This window comes from Rhinolophus sinicus, chromosome 17 (assembly GCF_057876585.1).
Source record: "Rhinolophus sinicus isolate RSI-liver-muscle chromosome 17, RSI-T2T, whole genome shotgun sequence".
Taxonomy (NCBI): Eukaryota; Metazoa; Chordata; class Mammalia; order Chiroptera; family Rhinolophidae; genus Rhinolophus; species Rhinolophus sinicus.
This window is the reverse complement of record NC_142517.1, coordinates 8,812,138-8,834,589: the sequence shown is the minus strand read 5'-3', so window position 1 is coordinate 8,834,589 and position 22,452 is coordinate 8,812,138. Positions and strand designations below refer to the sequence as shown.

Sequence of the window (22,452 nt, the reverse complement as noted above, 5' to 3'; positions counted from 1 at the left end):
TCAATGAACTCAAATACAGGAAAGTGACAAAATCAAGGAAACCAAGAGCTGGCCTTTGAAAACCCAAAAATGTTCTGCTTTGTCCTCAAGCTCCCGCCAAGCCACAGAAAAGGATGGCCAGAGACACTTGGCTCCACTGTGACCATCTACCTCTATTGGCTTTTTAACTCCCACCCTCAAAACCTGGGTTCCTATAACATCATCACCTGAGCTGGGACATCTTCCCTCAGCCTGGGGCCAGGAGAAGGTTGATAGAGCTCCTGGACTCCGGTGTTATAGTGAGAAGGCCCTTCCTTTGGCTATTCAGCTGGTATCTTTACAGACCTTTCAGTCACGTTTCAGAGCCATTTACAAACAGAGACCAGACAATTATGTATGCCAGGGGCCCTAGTCTCTATTTTTATAAGAGCCAAACCTGCTTGGTGAACATATAAACCGTCAGGGCAGCCCTTGTTTTTTTCCCTAGAGGATTTTTACCCCTTCTTTCAGCTTGGAAGTCAGCAGGGCAGTTCCCAGGGTGTCCTCCAAGTTCACCTCAGTCGTGGGTAGCTGGTGAAATGCCTTCTTGGATGCCTCAGAACACACAACAGGATGTGACTCAGGACTCAGAGATGTGAGTCAGTTTCCAGGGTGATGTGTCAGGGTGAGCCCCAGTGGTGGCTTGCATCTCCTTGTCAGGGACCCCTGGGAGGAAAGATCTGGGCTCCCCTGCAAACAGAAGGGGTGCCCCCAGATGCTTTTCTGCCACCTTCAGAATTGCGTGACATCAGCTTGCATGCCACAGGCGTTGGGTAATTCTCTGCTATAGAAGAGGCATTTCCCTGAAAGTTCCACTGTTTTCCAGAAGCACTGCTTCCTCTGGCCTATTCAGTAAAAGTGCAACACAGCACAGCCAGCAGGGCTAGCAGTCCCAGGTGGGGAGCGGCCAGGTAGCAGACACTGGATTAACACATTGTCACTATCAGTGAAATCCCAAGACAGTGAGTGTGAGTCAGTTCCTACCAGCTCTGGATCCTGGAGAAAGAGGGGTTGTGAAAGAGCTCTGGTATTTGCCAACCGTTTGTCTCCACTGCAGACATCTTGGTTAGTCATGTACAGCTAAGGTGCAGTTATTGTCCTGGCAATGACGGCAGGGGAGTACTCAGCACCAAGCCGGGGCAGAGACCTCCCTGGGGCTCCTGTTTCAAAGCCCTTCAGGGTTTTGAGGGATCCCGTCCTGACAGCCCACGGGAGGTGGCAGGCTGCCTGCGGGAGGCGTGAAGGGAGCTGTGTGGCCACATCTCCACCACTCGCTACCTCTGGGACCCAAATTCCACACCAGCCTGGGAGGCTTCGTGGCTTTGCGGTCAGGAAAACTGGTCCCTAACATCAGAGCCACCCCCCACCCTGGTGGCTCACCACAGTCCTTTTCCTCTCCAACCTCTCTTTCCTCATCTCTAAAAATGGGGGCAACCAGACTCACCTGCCTCACAGGTGTGAGAGTTAATTAATGTTTGTGGAGCAGCTTTGAGAGCCACAGATGAAAGGAGCTCTATAAATGCAAAGTGCCATTCCTCATTAGACTTGCCAGACAGTTCCCAGGGGAAACAGTTCAACCCTCACCACGGGGCCGCTCCCCTCGGCCAGATCCGTCTGAGACGTGTCTGGTAAAAGGCTCTGGACTCAGGCACAGTCATCTCTGAGGAAGAGTTCGGAGAGAAGTCACTGGCTTCTAGAGAAGACGGGTGTTTGGATAACACCTGCATTCTCTGCTGGCACCGTCTCCCGGAGGCAGGGGGAAGCGGCCTCCAGCTCACACGGGATGGAGGTGGAGGACCTGGTTCCAGGGGAATGGAAGGCACCCTCTGCTCTCTGCTCTGTCCTCTTGCAGATGAATTATTTCCCGGCACATTGGAAACATCCACTGCAGACACCTCTCCCGTAAAGATTTTCTGCATCCTTCCTTTCTGCACCTCTGCCCCCCTAAGACCAGGAACTCCCATGAACACAGTACAATCTGGAACATGCTGAAAGAGAACGCGGGAGATGCTTCACTATGCTTTGGTTTGGGTGGGCCCCAAACGTTACAGGATTCGGGAACCCTGTCCCAGAGCTGTCCCTCAGGGAGCTGAAAGGGCCTGAGCAGGGGCGTGGCAATGGCAGAGGCCGGTTTGGGAGGCTGAGACATTCAGACGGAGCCCCCGCTCGCCCTTCACTCACTGTGTGCTGAGGCAAGTGACTAAACCCCTCTGCGACTCAGTTTCCCCACACGTGAAGAGGGGTCCCCTAGGAGGATGAGCTGTGATCCTGGCTTGCTCATCGTCGGTGCGGTACCCTACACCTTGGGGGCAAGTCTTCCCTCCCCCGTCCCTTCAGAAAAGGATCCTGTGTCCTGGCAGAGATCTGTCACCCACGCTGTACAGCGCTCCACGTGAGGGAGGAGGGAGAGGCTCAGGCCCACGGAACCACCAGGAACAACACCTTCCTTAGCCAGCCAGAGTTCCAGGGTACACAATGTCCCCGAACCCCTCACCAGGAAAATGTGGTTTCACAATGCAGGTGTAAGGCGTTCCAGCAGGGTAGCGCACAGACTGCTAATGTGACATGGGAGCCCTTCTTCCCGCTGAGCGCCAGCGTCCTTCAGAGAAAGGACCACAGTCCCTCTGGAAGGCAGCTGCATCGTGGCCATGTGGCTGGACTCAAAGTGTCGGCTACGGCACAGAAATCCAAAAGCTGCGTCTTGCCAATCAAGGGTGCATCATCCCTACCTTCTGAGGTGGGACTCACGTGGAGGGGCGACAGCTCTTTCTTTAGGAGCGTCCATTCCATGCTCCCAGCTTGAAGAACATTGTGACAAGGGAAGTGGAATAACTCCATCAAGCTGAAGGGCCCAGCCCCCTTGGTAACTGCTTGCTGCATCAGCGTCTGCGTCAGCATTCTCCTATTTTCCCAGGCATCGCCCCGTCCATGCCGTCCTATCACAACTTTCTTCCCTTACCTGCACTCTCTTCTTGTTTCCCTTTCGCACCTGTCAGGCCCAGGCTCCTGGAATCCCCAGCAGTGGGAACCAGGAGGCCAGAACCCTGCAAGGGCTCACCCCTTCTTCACGCCCTCGAACGCCTTGCCTTTCACAGAAGCATGGACACCCAGCGAGCCCCGGGATTCCTGGATGTCCCTTCACCTCCCACACCCTGAATCACTTCCATAAAACCACAGGAAAGTCTCTGTATACAAGGACAAATTTCTCCCTGTGAAAGAGCACTGCCATTCTCGTTGGCCTTTGACCTTCTCTTTCCTCCCACTCCGCTATGCCAGATATAAGGACAGATCCAGGAAGCACATCCTCTTCACACAATGAGTGGCCTTACCCGCCCAGTGGGAGACACAAGACACGCGCTTCACAGATTTGCTACCTGTTGTTGGTGGCCTCGGACAGACAGCAGGACAGGCCACCCTGAGCTCAGCGTTGCCTGTGTTCCTAATACATATCACCCTACAGACACACCAGCTCTGGCTTATTCTTTGTAAACGTATTTTCAGAGGATTAGTGTTTATCATACTTCTTAAACTGAATGCTTCCCCATACGTTAAAAAGCCCCCAAGAAATGGCTCGCTTACACTTCTCCTTATTTTTCAAAAATAACTAAATTACTCAAGTATTCGACATTGTAGCCCAAACCCTTCTCCTCCAGTGCCAGGCCCCTGTGCTAGTTCTGAGTTCTTTAGGGTCATTGGATTTCTTTGGCTTGCGAACCAGGGGGAACCGCTATCAGTTTCTTCTGTGGTATCAGACAGCTCCCCCTTTTGTCTAATTCCTCTGCGGCAGCCTTCTCCCCCACCTTCACGAGAGACCCACGCAGGAGGAATTTGTTCACTTAAGTCTGCAGTCATTTTGTAAACCCCAAAGAACTGACCTTGATGGGAACTAATTGGGAAGGCAATAGATGAATTACCCAGGTTGCTGAGGTGGAGTTTTAAAGCATAAAGGAGACCTTTGAAGATAAGAGCCATGTGCACTTTTATAAGCTCATCTCTGGTGCTCGGAACAAAGGACACAAACTAATAAAGTCAGATTCATCTCGGGGCAGCCTACACTCGCAGAGGAATAGCACCCCAAACGCTCATCCAGAAAGGCAAATGGAAATCTGCCGGAATTCTTTTAAATTCCAACACAGACCTCGATTTAAAAAATGACACACACACACACCCACACACACACACGAACTCTTGGTACGAAGCAGGCCTCTGATGATCTAAAGATCCCCCAGCTTCATTTATTGACTTAGAGAAAGTAATGGCATTTCAAATACAACCTTCATACTTGAATAGATGAGGTCACCCTGAGAAAGATGATACCGAGCCCAGCAGTGGGAAACCTCCCTCCAGAGAACAGCTTTGATGTACAAGGTCAAGGAAGGCTTTCTCAGACAAGCAATAGGTTTTTAGTGACATGGACTAAAAATGGAGGAATTAAAAAATAATAATAAAAGGAGAGCTTGAGATAGCAGGTCATCCGAAACTGCCGCTCAACAAAAGGGACGGACCTATGGAGAACAGAGACCCGCAAGACCAACAGAAACGAAGGGTCAGAATCGATTTACTGCCAAATACAGATGCCCCAGTGACTCCCATTTGTTGCAGGTGTCGAGAGGCTGTGTGGACTGACCAAATCCTTATGAATTTCCCAGGTTGGTCTAAACAGCAGTGACTGTTCCTCCAGGGAACATTGGGCAATGTCTGGAGAATTTCTGGTTGTCACACTTGGGGTGGGGGGAGTGCTACTGGCATCTGGCGTGTGGAGGCCAGGGGTGCTGCTACACATCCTACAATGCATGGGGCGGCCCCTGCAGCAGAGAATTATCCAGCCCCAGGTGTCAATGGGAACACAGCCCAGGGTAGGCAAGTGCCACTGCCAGGCCAGCTTTCAGTCACCACGTCGGACCCTCATGACAAGCCAGAAGGTGCGACTTTCAGAGGTGCCCCCAGACTCAGACCAATGTAATGCAGCGCTGTGCCCTGGGCAGAAAGCAGATGTGAAACTGGGGGGGTGCGAGGAGATAAGGTGCATGGTAGGTACCTGCTAGAACCCTGTGGGAATCCAGGGGTGGCTGGAGGCCACTCGTCTGCCTGTGTGGCATCGGCAGTCATGATATGCCCCAGAGAATTCTGTCCCCATGCCAGCATTTGGGACGACAGCTTTCTCACAGTCTCATGGCCTGGCACCCAGACTTGGAGCTGGCATGCCGGGCCCTGGGGGAGCCGCAGGTGTAAACGACCAAGATCCCTCCCGAGCTGACCGTCAGCTTTGCCACCTGGGAAAGGGCAGGCTAGTGCTTGCCTCTCCCGAGCTTCCCGGGCATGAGTCACATGTAACTAGATAATGATGCAAATCAGTGTCAACATGGCTAAGGTTTCGTTCCAACCTCTCAGGGAAAGACAGAGCTGCAAGCACCTCAGAGACACTCCATGCCAGCCCATGATGGAGAACGCAGACGGTCGGAGAGGGAAGTGACTCCCTCCATCCCCCGGGGCAGGTTAGTGACAGGGCAGGGACAGACTTGGTTCTTTGTAGCGTGCTGCCTTTCCTATAGGGTGATTGAAGCGATTTCCCCCTAATGTAGTTAGTTACCCTGGACGGACAAAATGAAAAGACTGGTCTAAACCTCAAGAAAACAAACGAGAGAGAGAGAGAGAGAGAGAGAGAGAGAGAGGGAAAGAAAGTGGTAGCAATCGCCAAGCTCGGTGCCCGATGGACGCTGGGGATGGGCACCTCTTCCTTCTCACAGGTCTAGGATTCTAGGATTGTGGGGCCCACTGGGAAGCCCTTACTCCATTTATGTCTCTGTTGTACCCGGAAACCAAGCCCAGACAATCCCCAATCTCAAATAAAAGTTGATATCTGTCACTGAGAATTCACAACATAAATCAAATTTAGGGAGGAAGGTAGGTTACCATTTCCCCCCTCTGTGTTTTGGGGGTGGTCCTCGGGAGGAGGCAGGCTTCCAGAAACAGGCAGGTGGCAGTAAGGTTACCTTGTCACCTTGGCTCCACCTTTTCTTCTAATGGCCTTAAACTGCCAAGTGGCTGCAACATGCTGATTTTAAACCCTTTTATGGAAAGTGCCATTCCCTTTTCTGCTCGCATCACTTAAAATAATGAGTGAACTGCACTTGTATTAGTCTGTCTTTCAAGTGGATTAAATTCATGGGCTCGTTCCCCTCGTCTCGCAAGCTTTGGCCTGGCTGTCTGAACCTCCAGATTAGACTGAGGCAGCACATGCCAGACGGCAATGAAACGCAATTACCTAGGCAAACTTTTGAAGGATTTGAGCCCTGGGGCACAGGCTGTTTACGAAAGACTAAAAGCACCGTTTGTACTGAGCAGGACCAGTTGCCTCGTCTTTTCGAGTTCTGGATCCTGCCTGCCACTGGACTCCAGGCAGGATTTCTGGGGGCCGATAACATCAGGCTCCTGTCCGCACCTCAGCCCCTCAGGGTCTTTGCTCTGTTTTCCAACAAGAAAATGCAAGTACCAACAAAAGCCTATTATAACCTCTCCCTTTGTGTTCACTGACTCTCTCTCTCTCTCTCATTGGCTTATTTGTTTGCATTGTGTACTACCCCGAAAAAAGGCAGTGAGAAACCATCCTATAGCTCGCTTGGCTCTGTAATATCTTTGGAAACGAACCACCTTTCCAATAAACAGGAACTTCCCGTCTTCTTTGAAAAATAAACACACACACACACACACACACACAAAACCAGTCTCAACAACACGTCTGAAGTACTTTCCCCTTGATTGGAACAAAAGAGGCTTCTGAGGAACCCAGGGAAGAGGAGATGAAGAAAGTGAAAGGGAAGATTGACAAGGAGGGTGACAAATGGCCTTCCCTCCGCTGGCTCACTTCTGTTTTTTCAGACACAGACCAGAGTGGCCAGTATAGGTGGGCTGGAGTGGGGCTTCGTCCGCCAGAGGACAGCTGTGATGTGGCTGCGCAAAGGAGAATGTGGGAAGGGGGACTGGGCTTCCGTCGTCCATGTTAGGCACAGACTCAGGCCATCGAGCTGGTGGCAGTGAAATGAGGCCAAGTCCTGTCCACGTGTGTAAGGCTCTGAGGCCAATCAAGGCGTCCGTTTGGCAAAGAGGCTGTTATCATGTTCAGGAAGGTAGAGGGGCTAGTAAGATAAAGAAGAGTGAACTTGTAAGGATGGATTTGGAAAGTGCTGGAACCAAGAAGAATCTAGGGATGCTTTTAAAGGAGGAGGCAGCACAGGAACACACCTGGGGCAGGACACCGGGCATGGCAGGGAGGCAGGGCGGTTACAGGGATGCTATAGAACCTACTTGTGCCTTGGCATCCAAATCTCTAAATAAATGCATTAAACCAGGTTCAGGTATTTGGAAGAAAACCTCGGGTAAGCTGTCTGAGGAGCAAGGCCGAGGGGAAGGGAAGAGGGTGACAGAAGAGTTTGGCTTGAGGAAAGGGGGCGCTCACTAACTTTAGTTAACAGAAGACTGTAGAAGGTAATGGGGTCAGAAGCTGAAGAAGCACAGAGATTTTCCTCCTTGTCGCAAAAGTGACGGGAAGAGACCCAGCGAGGGGTGGGTATGCTGTCAGCTGGGTGGGGACACCTGCGCTCCCTCCCCCAGGCTCCCAGCTGGGCTCTGGGAAGCAGAGAAACGGCCTCCCTTTTCTAGAGGCGGTGCTTTGGGAGGATGGAAATCATTTAGGGCAGGACATTTTGAAATTGGGATTAAAACCTGCTAAGAACCAGTTCTGACCTGCTGTCCTGAGAGCAGGAAAAATGATTCCTCAATGCCTCCCACCGACCCCTTACCCTGGAGGTCTGGCTGTGGGGACATGGAGGTGTGGGAGAGAGAGGTCCTGTCTGCCTGGAACTTCCAGGAGAACTTGTCCTCCTCGGAAGCATGACTGGAGATGGAGAGGAAAGGGGGCAGGTGCTTGGGGCTTGGGCACGCCTGGGAGGTATCTCATCAGACAGTTGTGACGTTTGGCTGATCTCAAAGCACAGAGGGAACTCTCTCGTCCTCACTCCCTAGGAGCCCAGGACCACTCGGGGATGCAGCAAACACGTGCCCTGTTGGGTAACAATGGAGGGCAACATACGGGGAGATGGTGAAGGGAGAGGCAGAACAGACGGGTCCAGGAGTAGAGGAGGGGGTCAGTTTGGTCCTCGGTGGGACTAAGATATCCTGAAGGAGATGGGGCAGCTGAGGCACCCTGAAGCATGACAGGACTGGGGGGCTTCAGGGGCTGTGCAGAGGCCAAAGAAGATGGCAGGTCAGAAGACAGCGGCTCACAGCCACCTCCATGCCCAGCGTCCCTCCAGCTGGTCTGCTTGCCTTTTGGTCATTTCAGAGCATGGATGCACCAGTGGAGGAATAGAGAATCTAATGGCCCAGGGAAACGCATGGGACTAGAGAAGGTGCTGTACAATCAGCGGTTAGTGATCTCAGCAGGTAGCATCTTTGATTTCCGTGTAGAACCTCCTTGGCCATCAGATGGCTTGAAAAGGCAACCTCAGCTGCGCTCCTCCACAGGTGATGTGTTCAGACAGAGTGGGCCCAAGGAGGACCGCAGGGCTGAGGGGAGCCTGTGCAGGGCTGTCCTAACGACCTTCCTCAAGGCCAGGGTCTCAACAGTTATGCCACCTCCCACTGCACAGGGTCTTCACATGTGTGGTGAAGGTCACAGAGAAGGGATTCAAACCCAGGTTGGAGGGGGGCCAGAAGTCCCCAGGTTTTCTGTGACTCATTGCTGTTTACCACACCTCACTCTACTGCCTCGACAAAGTGGTCCTTTGGTTCCTCTGGGGATGTTGGCTGATCTGCATAGAGAGAGACCAGGGTGGCTGAGTGAAAGCGGTTGAAACTAAGAAAAACGCAGGCCCCACGTCATCTCTGAAGCCTTAGGTCTCTGATGAAATAAAGAGCATGCATATTTCCCCTGCTGTGTCTCCGGGGCCGAAGCTTTGCATCAGTAATGGGGCTTGGTGCTTAAATAGTTGTACGTGAGGAGGATGGCGGCTGCCTGGTGTTGTGGGAAGACAAGCAGGATGGAGTGACCGCTGGCACCTGACTATCAACCAGCTCCTCACAGCCTTGCTTCTTGAGAAGGCAGCTGGTACGTGGGCTCAGCTACTCAAGCCCGAGGGTGACAGCTACACATAGAAGAATCACTAAGTGCCCCCACACAGTGTGAGCACGTCCCTACTGTGGGCTTTGGCTTGTGTAGCTCTGGGAACACTTTTCTTCACTCTTACTCTCTGGACCTCAACACTGCGCGGTCATATAAAAGAAAGTCATTTCAGGGTGGTTTGAGGGGTGCCATCATGGACCCAGGAGAGGGCGTCGCCAGTGGCAGCCTCAAGTCAGGGTCTTTGAAGAGCTGGACTGGCAAAGGGTGTGCAGACTGAAGTGCTATTGGCCACCTCTGTCCTCTCTGTTGACAAGGGACAGGAAGGCTGAACTGGGACAGGAGCATTTGCTGTTTCCTCGGTGAATAACCCAGAGCTGGGGGCAAAGTTCCCCTCTGCTTTCTGCTCCAGCACTGACATGTCAGCGATAGAAGGGAAAACCAAGAGAAAGGCTTTCACCCACAGACCCACCGTGTGGGAAGAGCTCACGTTTCAGTGCTGGTGGGGGCCCCACCCCGACCTAAGCACCCCGCTTCTCCACTGTTGCTCCGTCCCCGCCCATGACTGTCGATTTATTCTCCAACAGGCCCCGGGCTCCTTGTTTTGCAGTAGGAAATTCTCCTTCATAAGAGAGCTACTGTTGGCATTGTTTGTTTGTTTTTTAATTTCCAAAAATAAGGAAAAGTTTACAAAATGGAAGGGGGCATGGAGGACAGGGAAAGGACAAGGGAGGCAGCGACCCGAGTTTCCCAGTCTCGCCGTGGCTCCTCCCTGGCCCCCAGAGCCTCCCGGTGCACCCCCCACCCCCCACCCCCCTGCTCTGAATGTGAAAAATAAGCAGCGTGAGCGGCCACGACTGGAGATGTGTCTAACAAGGCCCTCATTGTCTCAGACAGGTGTGAGATTGGACTTGATTCGGGGCCAACATCTCCACCACCGGAGCCAGCTCTGGGAGCCGAAAACATGCTCCAACCCTCCAGTAATACCACTGCAGCCAGCCAGAGTCTCAACAATTTAAGGCTTAACACACACAACATAAATCAGAGGAGGATGGACCAGCCGACCGGCAGCTTCTTGGGTGCTTGCCTGCAGACTGTCTGCAGATCAGACCCTGCCTGTTTGGGTTATTTGAGACTTTTTTTTCTTCTCCCTAATATAAAGATGAGAAACTGGGTGGAGCTGTGCGCAGAGGCACACTGGTGTTTGCCCTATCTTGTTCCAACAGCCCCTCTTTCACATAAGTGCTGTTTTGAAGGGACTGCTCAGGAAGGTTCACTTTGCTATATCCGGAGACTAGGAATGCGTTCAAGCTGGGGAGGATGGGCAAAGGAAAGCTGAGTGCAGGAACACAGGAGCTGGCTGTGTGACCTTTGGCAGGTCGCTTAACCTCTCTGGGCTTCCAATTTCTCACCTACCTAACGTGGGGGCTGGCCATCTTATTCTGGTCTAGCTTTTTTGACTCACTCATCTTCAGTGGTCAGAAGTTCAAAGTCACCATAAAAATGGCCCGAATCAGGGGAAATCATTATCCTTGGGGGGGGGGGGGGGGAGAAATTTGCAGCAACGCTAAATGCTATATTTCTGAGTGGATCTCTTTTTCTGAGCAAGACAAGGTCATTTCACAGCCTTCCCCTTCGTGGGCCTCCTTCTCTTGTCTGTTCTTTTGAAATATGTGGTTCTCAGACAGCTGAAGCAAGACCCCGGGAGTGTGGTCAGGATATGTCAAGAGTCGCACACTATGGGAGGCCAGGATGGAGAAGACAGGGCCACATGGCTGGTCAGTGCAGGGCCTCAAGTCCCCATTTCTCCTGATTAACTCGTAACTAAGTTCCATGTAGGAGAGGCCACCACGAAGTCACCAAGTCTTAGCAAAGGAACGGAGCCCAGAAGCCACCTGTCAACGCAGTGCCTCGGGTAGAAGGGCCTTTGGCGTCTGCTCCTGGGACTCCTGTGACATTCCTGGGGAAGCTTGGGCCCTGCCATGCATGACCCTGGCCCTGAAGTCAAGGTCAAGGATGTGACCATCACAGAGATGCCTATATGTGGCCCTAGAACCCTCACTCGCACTGTCACACCCCCTTCAGGGAGTAAATGGCAGCGTGACGTTGGCAGCGGCGTCCTGAACTGGGACGAGGAGGTTGTCACTCAGCATCAGCGCCCAGCCCCGCCAGCCCCCCAGCCCCGACCTGCCAGCGCCTCCTCGCCACGTTCCCACAGCTATGGCTGCGGGACTCTGCCCTGTCACACTCGCACACCTGTTTGCCGGCCTGCTCCTGGCCTGCCAGCCCAAGCTGCAGCGGGCTTTCAAGGCCTGGGTTTGTGGGCGGAATCGGCACTGGGAGGTATTTCCTTAAAATCACACAGGAAGGTGAAACTCGGTTCAAAGAAATCCTTTTGTAGATGGTTCATTAAAAATGCCAAAGAGGCTGACCATTCACATTCTCTGAATATGTTCAATTCATGCAAGTCCGGGGCCGGGTCAGAGTTCATCCCTGACTGCTGCCCACGTGGGCCCCTGTCAGCCTCCCTGCAGCTGTCTGCTCCCCGCCAGGAGCAGGGCTGGGGGAGCTTGGTGGGGCCGAGAAGGATGGGGGGGTGGACTTGTGATAGGTAGTCCATTCTTGCCTTTTTGAAAAATCCCAACTCCTTAAGTATGAAACTCAACATTTTAACAATGGAGACACAGAGGAGCCCACGAGACAGAATGCAACCATTATCATCTCCTCGAGGAGACAGCACACTTCGAGAGAAAGGCAGCAGAAGGCTGACCACAACCAAATATCCTAAGGAGCCTTCCATCCTGACGGCAGAGGCTATACTCTGTGGCCACCTGAGTCAGACGCAGGACAGGCACTGGACCAGGAGTCCCAGCCCAGAGTTCAGGTCTACCTCCAGCTGGGCCTCAGGGTCTCAGGAGTTAAGATAAAGGGCTTCAAGCAGAGGAGTCAAAGGTCCTTTTCGACTTTATCAGTTTTCCATTCCCATTACATCTGGTGGAACAGTAATTGTGGGTTCTCCTGCGAGAGTTGACCCAAGGAAGCAAAATGTGAGTGCAGATACCACTAAAACCACCACTGCTTGATCCTCCCCTGGGCCTCATGTCTCCTGGGGAATGAGGAGACACTGAAGGGAACTGTCACCGCACAGCCGTGGCTCATAGGAGAGGATGTGCAATGCCTGGGTGATACACCAATGCCACCAGCAAGGGCCACTGATAGCAATAACAGTAAAAAGAATAACATGCACCATTTACTTCATGTTTAAAGCATACCAGGCTCTATGCCGAATATTTTACAAATATATACCTCAATCCTTGAAACAAATTCATGGGGTAATGAGTAAATACATGCACTGCTTACCCTATGCCTGGCATCCAGGGCATTGTGCATATTAATTCATTTAATCCCCACATCTCTCCAATGAGTTTGGCGCCATTATTGCCCATTTTACAGATGGGGAACAGTGGCACAGAGGATTTAAGTAATTCTTGCAAGGTCACATAACTAGGAAGTGGCCAACCTGGGGTTTGAATTCCAAAGTCCATTACCCACCATATAGATTTTAGCATTAATTTGTGCTTTCCTCATAAAGTGCATTCTGGGGGCTGCCATGTTTTTTTCTGAGTCCCTTCTGATGCTAAGATGGAAAGTACAGTTTTATCCTGACTGGTGGGATGGATGGACAGAAGCACTAGCATTTTGTCTTGACATCTCAGCTGCCATAACCCCCTCTAAGGGAGCCATGAATAGCCAGCAAGAAAGTTTGAAAAAAAAGAGAAATTCCTCGTAGACCCTTGTAACGCATCTCCCCCTACCGCCCTCTCCCAAGGCGTGAAGGAATCAAATGAGAAAATCAGGAAGAGATTCTGGAGTAAGAATAACAAGATTTCCTCTCCCTTCCACCTGAATTGGCCATCTGTAATTTTGCACAAATTTAATTTTAAAGTCATGCTTTGTAATTTGTGGAAAATCATATTAAATTAAACAGATCCATGTCTGGGCAATGATTCCCTCATTTAGCAACATATGGTGGCTCAGAAAACCTGATCACACAGCAAATACATTATGAAAAAAAGAGCCTTTTAATCAGGGGCAGCAGAATCAGGGGGCTCTGGGACACCCCTACTGGCTTCCCTGAGAATGTCCGATGTGACCATTAGTCCCCAGGAAGTACAGCATCCAGAATTACAGAATATTAGAGTTAAAGACCTACATGGCTAATCACTGAGGGGCTTGGAAGTTGGAGGGAAAGAAAACAGTGCCAGGTCACATGGCTGCCCAGTGCCTGAGTAGGTGGGACCCTCAGGACCATGTCACGCACCTCACGGGGGGGGCTGGTGGTGGGGACAACATGAACCAACCACAGCGCGCCATGCTACACACGTGGGCTGTAATTATTTTGTTATGATTGCCTTTGGTAAATGCGTGAACCACATTTACCATAATCTCACTGTGGCAACTGCTCCAAAAACAACCCAGGAAGAAACACCATCACAAACATATGCTGCAGTTTCAAAACTGAGGGTGGGCAGGTGGGAATAATTGCCCATTTCAAAAACTTCTGGGTTCCTCCTTAAGGTACCAGACTTCTTGGGTGAGCCACAGAAGTATGGCTGAGTTTTCAGAATCTTGAAAACTCAGGCAATTACGGTTGTTCCACATAGAGGCCAATTTACAACAATGTGCAGATGGAGAGTAACAGACCTTGAGAGGAGCGAGCTAAATAAACCACTTAATGGGCAGAAATGCCAAGTCGAGCCCTTGAGCTTGTGCTGACTTTTACAGATATTTTAATAACTTTATCATTATATAATTTGCCACCTGATCTGTGTAGAGAGATGCACTAATGGAGTGTGAGTGGCCACAACAGTGCAATAACCCCGTGAGACTTCATAAAACAACCATGTTCGCTTCCCTTGTATGACCTGCAACTCCAGGAAGTGCAATCGCTTGTTAAGGTTATTTCTTCCTCCCTTTTTTTCCCTCGAGATGTTCTTTTCAAAAAAACCTAGGTACGTGTCTGTACGTAGTCCTTCCAAAGACGGAAGGAGGGATCCCACAGGAGAAGGAGTGACTCAGGCTGAATGCACAAAGCTGTGAGGTGAAGCAGACGTCTTCCGCTGAGGGAACCAGGAAGTGGCAGGTCTGGGAGACTCCACTGCCTTGGATGGGTGAGCTGCTGACACCCAGGCTAGTGCCGCCACTCCCAGCGCCCTCAGAGACCTGATTCACAGGCCTTCCCAAGGGATGCTCGGCTGTTATGATGTCAACAAGGTCACACCCAAACCCCAGAGCTGAAGGATCATAGTGCGCCTTCTTTATGCTCCCAGAAGGACGGGGCTTTCCATGACAGTGGCTCAAATCTTGTTAACTAGAACTGATCGCACTGACTGGAGCGGGGCTTGGATTCAGTGGTACTGGGTAGGGGAACCAATGTGGTGTGCAGAAATACAGACGACTCCAGTCTGTGGTATGTGTTTTAAAGCTCAGGTGTCATAGCCTCCCAATCGCTATTAGGTCACATGAGACGCACGGGTCAGAGTCCCCCCCATGCTCCCCCCACCTCCTCCTCTCTTTTGTCCACACTCCCTTCCATGTGGAAAAGCAGGGGATTCCATCTCAAGGAGAGTCATCTTCACAAAAGGAGTCATTAACTTCTGCTATTGATTACAACTCAAGATGTTTTTCAGAATCTTGAAACCGTATATGGAATGTGCTAAGCCCTAAACTTGACCCTAAGGTGGTGTGAGATAATGCTGGTGCCTGGGATTGTGGCCTTTGAGCCCATGTCTGAAGGAAGAGACGGTCTTTTCTACCCAACCTCTCCTGCCATTGGCTCACTCAGGGGCTTGGCGGCATGGCTCTGTTTCCTCTTGAAAATGCTTATTTCTTTTAAACATACATGCTATTTATTCCATGCCATTTAGGAGAGTCTGAACCGGCTAACACGCAACCTGAAGACTTTCCGTAGCTTAATAACCAAAAATCAACTGGACGAGAACTGCTACAAGCCTTGTTTTTCCTATCAACCCTCAGGAGTGCACAAAGAAACAGAAAATAAACATGATTGCCAATGTTTGTTTTTAGGGTGAGTTCTATACTATTTTTTTAAAATTATTTTGTTTTATTTACTGTGGTTGGTAACTGAATCTCTGGTATCAAAACATAAAATGTTCTGCCAGAGAGAGATTACGGAAGAAAAGTCTAGGGAGAGAAACTGGGTTTGTCAGTGAAGATTTTATGTACTGGTGTGTTGCAATCCGTATGTTTAATCTCCATTACAATTGGGCTGTTCTACCACTTTGAAGGCAATTGTTCAATAATAAGAAAGCTCATGTGGGGCTAAGGCTTTGCAAGTAAAACATGAAAATATAATATAAATATACAGTGAGGTGCCTCTTGACAATTGAGGCCAGAAAGTCCCTCTGTTTCTGTATATTTTCCCCTAAAAGTCAGGCTGCAGTGCTCTGAGGGCCAGAGAGAAATAAGACAGAAATAATTACAGTTCCTCAGCATTATTTAAATCATACATGTTGAATTTTGAAGAGCCCTAAAATAACTGAGTTACAGAGGGCCTGCATTTCTATTCCATGATGTCAGGAAATGTAATGCAAATGAGTAAAACCAACTCGGTCTGGGGAACTACTAAGCAGAAAACACAGTAGCTTTCTAACCAGAGCCTGTTTTTTTCATATCGACATATATTGTTTGTTCCTCTCCTGGTATAAACTTTTGGTACTACTTCATGGCTGCAGTCTAAGTTTCTCTTTTAAATATCCAAATTTGAAAGGCTATCTTGGGGAGAATTGTAAATTTGGGATTATGAGATATGCAAAGTGAATCACTAGCCTTTCGAAATGGGTGTCTGGTCAAAAATGCCTTGCAACAAAGCCACTTAAAAAAAAAAAAAAAAAAAAAAAAAAAGACAGCTCGTTCAAAACAACAGTATATGCCTAGTTCCAAGAGGTCAAATTCTTGAGTCCATCCCAACTGGCTGGCTGTAGTCTTCATGTCATCTTCTGTTCCTATGCTTCCTAGCACCCATGACGTCACGAGCTTTTGGGGGCTACTGCAGGAAGCACCGGGCCTCCTGGTCTGCACTGCTCCCAATACACTCCCCTTTCTCTCCCACTGTTGGGCCCTCTGGTTCCACCTGCATAGGTGCTCTAGAAAACATTAAGAAATATTTGACCTCATCTAGAAAACAGAAAAAAAAATCATACATTTCCTGGCTGGGAAATAAAAGTACGATCATGCTGAGCTCTAGCAAATGATGGGCAGACATGATAGTAGACAGAAGACATGATTGAGGCTTTCCAGCATGAGACACTGATTCGCATCTCCCTGCCCATGTTATCGGTTCTAGGGGATGACACGGGAGAGCTATCTCTGGATTCATCTGATGCCTGCCATCTTTTCTACCTGCTGTCATGGGTAGAATGGTGCCCTTCCCCCCATCTGCCTCCACCCTGCCCCCCAAAGATACATCCATGTTCTGACCCATGCAACTGTGAGTGTGACCTTATTTGGAAAAAGGGTCTTTGCAGATGTAATGAAATGAAAGATGAGATGAGATCATCCTGGGTTATCTGGGTGGGGCCTGAATCCAGTGACAAGTGTCCTTAGAAGAGGCAGAAGAGGAGATGACACAGAAGAAGGCCATGTGAAGATGGAGGCAGAGATTAGTGATGTAACCATGGGCCAAGGAACGCCTGGGGCCATCAACGGCTGGAAGAAGCAAGGAGGGTTTCTTCCCCAGGGCCTTCGGGGGTGTGTGGCCCTGCTGACACCTTGGTTTTGGACTTCCTATGTCCAGAACTGTGAGACAATAAACTTCTGTTTTTTTTTAAGCCACCAAGTGCGTGGTCATTTGCTTCGGCAGCCACAGGAAACCTTGGTTCCGTTGATGCGGGCCACTGTTATTAAGTCTTACCCACGGGCTGGCTTTCATGATCATTCCTTCATGATTCACAATGTCCTCTGAGCTCTAAAGAAAATGATTCCTCCCATTTTACAGATAGGGAAACTGGGGCTTTAAGAGTTAAGTAACGTGCCAGAAGTCATATAGTAACACCTGGGGGAGACTAGAATTAGGCCAGGAGAGCCGCCAGTTGGGCCTTCATTCTTAGCCACCACCTGTGCTGTCTTTCTTGGCTGTTAGATTTTCAGCTTAACCCTCCAGCTGTTTGACCATCAATATCAAATCAGTGTTCCAACTACATTTTTGTTAAAAACGGACTCTTCTGAACAAAACCTGAGTGTGTGTGCTTATATGCACGCGCGCTTGCGTCCTGCCCTATAGATTGTAAGAATAAGGGACAATTTCAGAACGTATCAAACCCATGGAAGGAAATATTTTATCATGGACATCAAGCCCTAAAGTGAACCCTTCTTTCTTTGAATTTGCGGCATTAACAACATGCTCCGGAAAACTAGTCTGATCATCTTGAACAACATCCACAAAAATGTTTGGTCAGAAAACGCTGCCCCACTGAAATGTGGTTTCTGATTACCAGGGCACTGACAGCTCGCCAGGTTGGCGGCTCCTTTGAAGGGCTGGTTTATTAAGTATTTAGCTGTGAGATGCTTGTAAATACATCAGGCATTTGAGCAGTGCTGTTCAAAGGAGTTCTGTGTTGGTAACTGTGCCTAGCCATAAAAAGAGCGAGAGCGTCAAGGTGAGGGCTGGCTACCGCTCCCAGCCTCGGGAAGTAACTCCAGAGCGAATGGAAAGCAGAGGAATAAACCTGAGCTGCAACCCCCATTAGATTCCAGCAACAAAGGCCACCAATCCACTAGGAAGCAAAGGCCTTCGGGCTTTCTTTAAAGGAGAAAAAAAAGACTTAGCTTCTCCCCACCTTTTTTCCCCTTTTCTGAATTGTTGCATGTAATTCATTAGTATGAGCTTTTCAAATGCTCCTTAAACTTACACTTTATGTTGCGCCAGCCAAGAACAGAGAAAATAGTAACTGAGTTCTCAGTTCCTGCCTTGAGCCGGCTTCTAGGTCTAGGGCTCACAGCCGCTCTCCCTGCTGGGGAGAAGGTGGGCAGGATGCAGCTGGAGCACCCTTCAGCTGGCGACACCCACACCTCAGCTCGCCCTCCTGCTTCCCTTCCTCCCTCCCTCCTTCCTTCCCTTCCTCCTTCCCTTCCTTCTCTCCTTCCCTCTTTCCCTCTTTCCTTCCTGCCTGCCTGTCTGCCTGCCTGCCTACATTTATTTATTCATGGGAACACCTGATTTGGTTTGTTTTCAGTGTAAGATGCTGATATTCTTGACCTCGAAAGGCTCTCACACTACAGCTAGACAAGTTATGTTTAAATCATTCACTTTTCAAGTTTACAGCATGTCTTATAAGTTGGTTTCTAGCACTCCGAATATTTTGCTTTGTGTAACTGTCAAATGACCATTTATAGATTTACATATGAGCATTTCTGGTGTTTGATTGTAGCCTCTAATTGCAAAGCAGCTTCCACCCCCACTCTGTTTTTGAAATGCTAGAATTTCTAGAAGACAACGGAAGGGGGGGAGGGAGAGAGAGAGGGAGGGAGGGGAGAGGGGGAGAGAGAGAGAAGGAGGAGGAGGAGGAGGAGGAGGAGGAAGGGGGAGGGAGAGGAGGAGAGGAGAGAGGAGAGAGAAGTGCAGGGAAAGGGAGGGGAGGGGAGAGGAGGGGAGGGGAGGGAGGGGAGGGGAGGGGAGGGGAGGGGAGGGGAGGGGAGGGGAGGGGAGGGGAGGGGAGGGGAGGGGAGGGGAGGGGAGAGGAGAGGAGAGGAGAGGAGAGGAGAGGAGAGGAGAGGAGAGGAGAGGAGAGGAGAGGAGAGGAGAGGAGAGGAGAGGAGAGGAGAGGAGAGGAGAGAAGGATTGGGTTGCTATGCAGTCTGATTTTTCCCCCCAAGGCTGGAAAGAAGAGGGTTTATCTCCTCAGACAGGAAAGTGGGAAGGTTTTCTTCCTTTTGTCAATCAGCTGATAAAGATTGATGTAAGTAACCCTGTACAGCTGAGAAACAAAGTCGATTTGGTGTCTCAAAAAGCTTCCCAAAGAATGTGGTCTTTCCAAAGTAACTTTAACTTTTGGAGGAAATCATTATCAAAACGAAAATCATTTGGAATACTAAATATCAGGACATGATTTGAGAGGTTGGGGTACCCTCCTGGCCATACGGAACTCTCAAAGAGAGGCACCCATGTGCCTAAAGGCTGATCAGATGTTGCCTGGGTTGGATGTGAAGAAGGCTTTGGTCTCCATGGACCCCACAGAGAAGCTCTTCCATGTGGGGAAGCCAGGCTGTCGCCCCAAAACACTAAACAGAGAGTGGCTGGGGAGCCCCCTGGCTTCCCACTCATCCTTTGTTCACGCATGCTTAGAGATTCATTACTCTAAGTTTTCTTTTCTCCCCGACTTTGAAACTGTCCCAAAAGCAGACAGTTTATTAAAGTGCCCACCAGAGAGTCTGGCCATAAAGTTATTACTGTTGTCACCAACATGCAATGACAATAGAACACATTCAATCGAGGACCAAATGAATGTAGGAGCCAAATGCATGACCAGCCAGCACTTCACCCATCTGCCCACTGGCAACTGGAAAGCTTCTTGACTCTGGTCAGCCTGTTTCTAATCAATCCGTGATCCAAGTGCGAACCCAGGAGAAACTGCCACCTCGTCAGCACCGGCTTTGTAGCCAGAAAGGTCTGGGTTTAAGGCCAGATCTCTTGCTTACGATCTTGGAGATGCTGCATAATTGTTAATCTCCGAGGTTCAGTTGCTCTGTCTGTAAACCACAGCCCAGGATTGTGGTGAGAAGGGAACACTGTGATTCCAAAAGTCTGACACATGCCCAAATACATCAAAACTGGTCAACTTAAAGAGTTAAACCGCATACCTTGCTGTTTCAGGCAACACACACAAGAACAACAAAACTGGCCTTAGTTTCTCTGGTTGTGATGGTTTTCTCCAGCAGCAGATATCACTGGATCACCATCTTCCCAGAAAGGAGGGGGTTACGCCACATTAAATGTGACCCATCATGTTTGGTAAACCAGGAGTCAAATCTTAGTCACTGGCTCCACTGCCTGAAGCCATCGCTAAGGGGGAGGAGGTGTGAGTGAATTGACATCAGTGCCTTATCTTTCTAGAATCTGCCCCATTTCATCTTTTTAAAGGACACGTGTCCTTTTTCCACCCATGACTGCAAAAGAATTCTAAAACTCGGCTGTAGAAGTTCATGATGATGTCCTGACTTGCATACGGGTATCGCCAAAGTGACAAAATGGCTTTCTTTTTAATTTTAAGATCTGGTAAAATAGGAAGTGGAAATTAACCTCAGCCCTTTTATAGTTCAAACCTCAACACATAAACAGTGGTTTGGTGGCATGGCAACCTGCCCCCGTTTTCCATCTGTACCCTGCTTCAGATAATTTGAGATGTCTATTTTGAGTGATTCTCAAGCACCTCTGATTCTAGATAAATAGAGGACTTATTGTATAGCCGCGATTTCCTACCCATACAGTTAAAGGGACAAGTGTAACCCTCCCAATGAGGTCCTAGCAAGACAGGGTGGCTAGGCACCCCCTAGCCACCCTATGGTCTGTGGAGCCCCCACGTGCTGACATATCCACAAAGCTGAAAACGTTCACACATCTGTACAGCACTGCTCTGACTACCTCTGGGATATTGTCCTTACAACTGCTGCCATTTCAGGAAGAGCCGTACACACGTGCTGCATTTTTAGATAAAGCATCTTCTTAATAATAGAAGCTCGAGAGCTAAGCCTGGAAAATAACCATTTTCCTACCTGTCAAGAACAAAATGAAGGTCCTGGCTAAAAGAGACTTTACTATTATCCCTGTTAACTGTCTAATTTCAGGGGGGAAAAATCCCAAGGCTCTACTCATCAACACGACTAGGGTAAAAAAGCATTTTCTTATAGGAAAAAAAAAGAAAAACAGCAAGATAAAGGAAAAGTAGTTTTAGATGAAAATATCTTGGACACGTTAAGTTGCTAAGAATTTTACAAGTGAAGCACTGGATAGCAAATCGTATTTTGGAAAGAAAGAACATCAGCAATATAGTTAACACATTCTTTAGAGTAGCAGCTAAGCCCCTAGGGTACTCTAAAAGCAAGTTGTTAGTAATTAGATGTTACAGAAGTAAAAAGTTTTTAAAAGGAACAAGAAGGGTGCTCCCTGTTAAACCTGAGATGCGGTTGAGCGGTCAGTATCACAAAGAACTTAGAAATGCCCAGCCCTGTGTCCATGCAATGACTCCACCCAAGACAGCTGACCACCGAGGATAAGAATTCACTGCCACGCCACCCTGTCCCTTTTTCTTTCTGGTGAAAAGAGCATATCTGACCAGGAGGGAAATGAGATCTGATTCACTCCTCACCCAAACTGTCAGAAACAAAGCCGACTTCAGGGTGACAATTTCAACTTGCTCTCATGTGGCTGAATTTTCCACTGCCTTTAAAAATGCTCACTGTTTTTGGCTGCAATGTCAGTAGAAAAAGACAAATCTATTTATCAACCTAGTAGTATAAATGGTCCGTTATGCAATGAGAGAATAAGAAAACAGTCTCTCCTTGGATGTTATGGATGGGAGTCCTGAAGATGACACAAATTCATTTAAATGGCCCTAAACATAAGATGAAGGAATCTCCTCGAGAATTTTATTCTATTTAGAAGAAAAGTATCATTTCACCCCACGCCCATCTCTCTTGCTTAATATGCCATTTGACCTAATTTACCATACACCCTTGCATTTAAAAAAAAAATCAATATGCTTAGTTTGAATAAGTATTCATGATTATTAAGTACCAGGACACTAATGATTTCATGGGATGTCTTCCTAAATACACCTGAGACTATAGGTGAGAGGTAGCCCCCAAAAGTTAAGCCTTAGACTTCTATTTGTACACAAAAGGGCTGCCCTACAGATAGGCCACTTAACAACTGTTTGCACAGTACCTTACAGAAGATTTCTTTGGGAATTTTCTACTCAAAGAAAAGAACCTTCCCCCAAAACATAACTGAGAGCTAATGGCATGGATCATCAGTCGGGCTCCGTGCAGGAGCGTGAGCATGCCTTTCCAGAGCCTCCAGGAGCTAACCCTAAGAGCCAGCTACGGCCCCGCCCCAACCCTAAAGAACTTAGAATGCTTGCATGTCCCACAACACAACTCACAGAGAAGACGCCCAGGGTAATTTCTGCTGTCTGACAACGACACGTAGCCCATCCCTTGCTGGCCACCTGTCCTCTCCGCCAGATGTGTTACTTATCTTTTTCTTTGAATTAAGCAAGGCTGGCACTTTGAGAAAGGAA

The 22,452-nt window shown here is 49.2% G+C and overlaps 1 protein-coding gene across 2 annotated transcripts in view; it reads right to left on the bottom strand.

Moving 5' to 3' along the window:
* Positions 1-22,452, bottom strand: part of RUNX1 (RUNX family transcription factor 1) — a 233,400-nt gene that overhangs the window by 18,114 nt on the left and 192,834 nt on the right. The gene's annotated exons all lie outside the window — the stretch shown is intronic.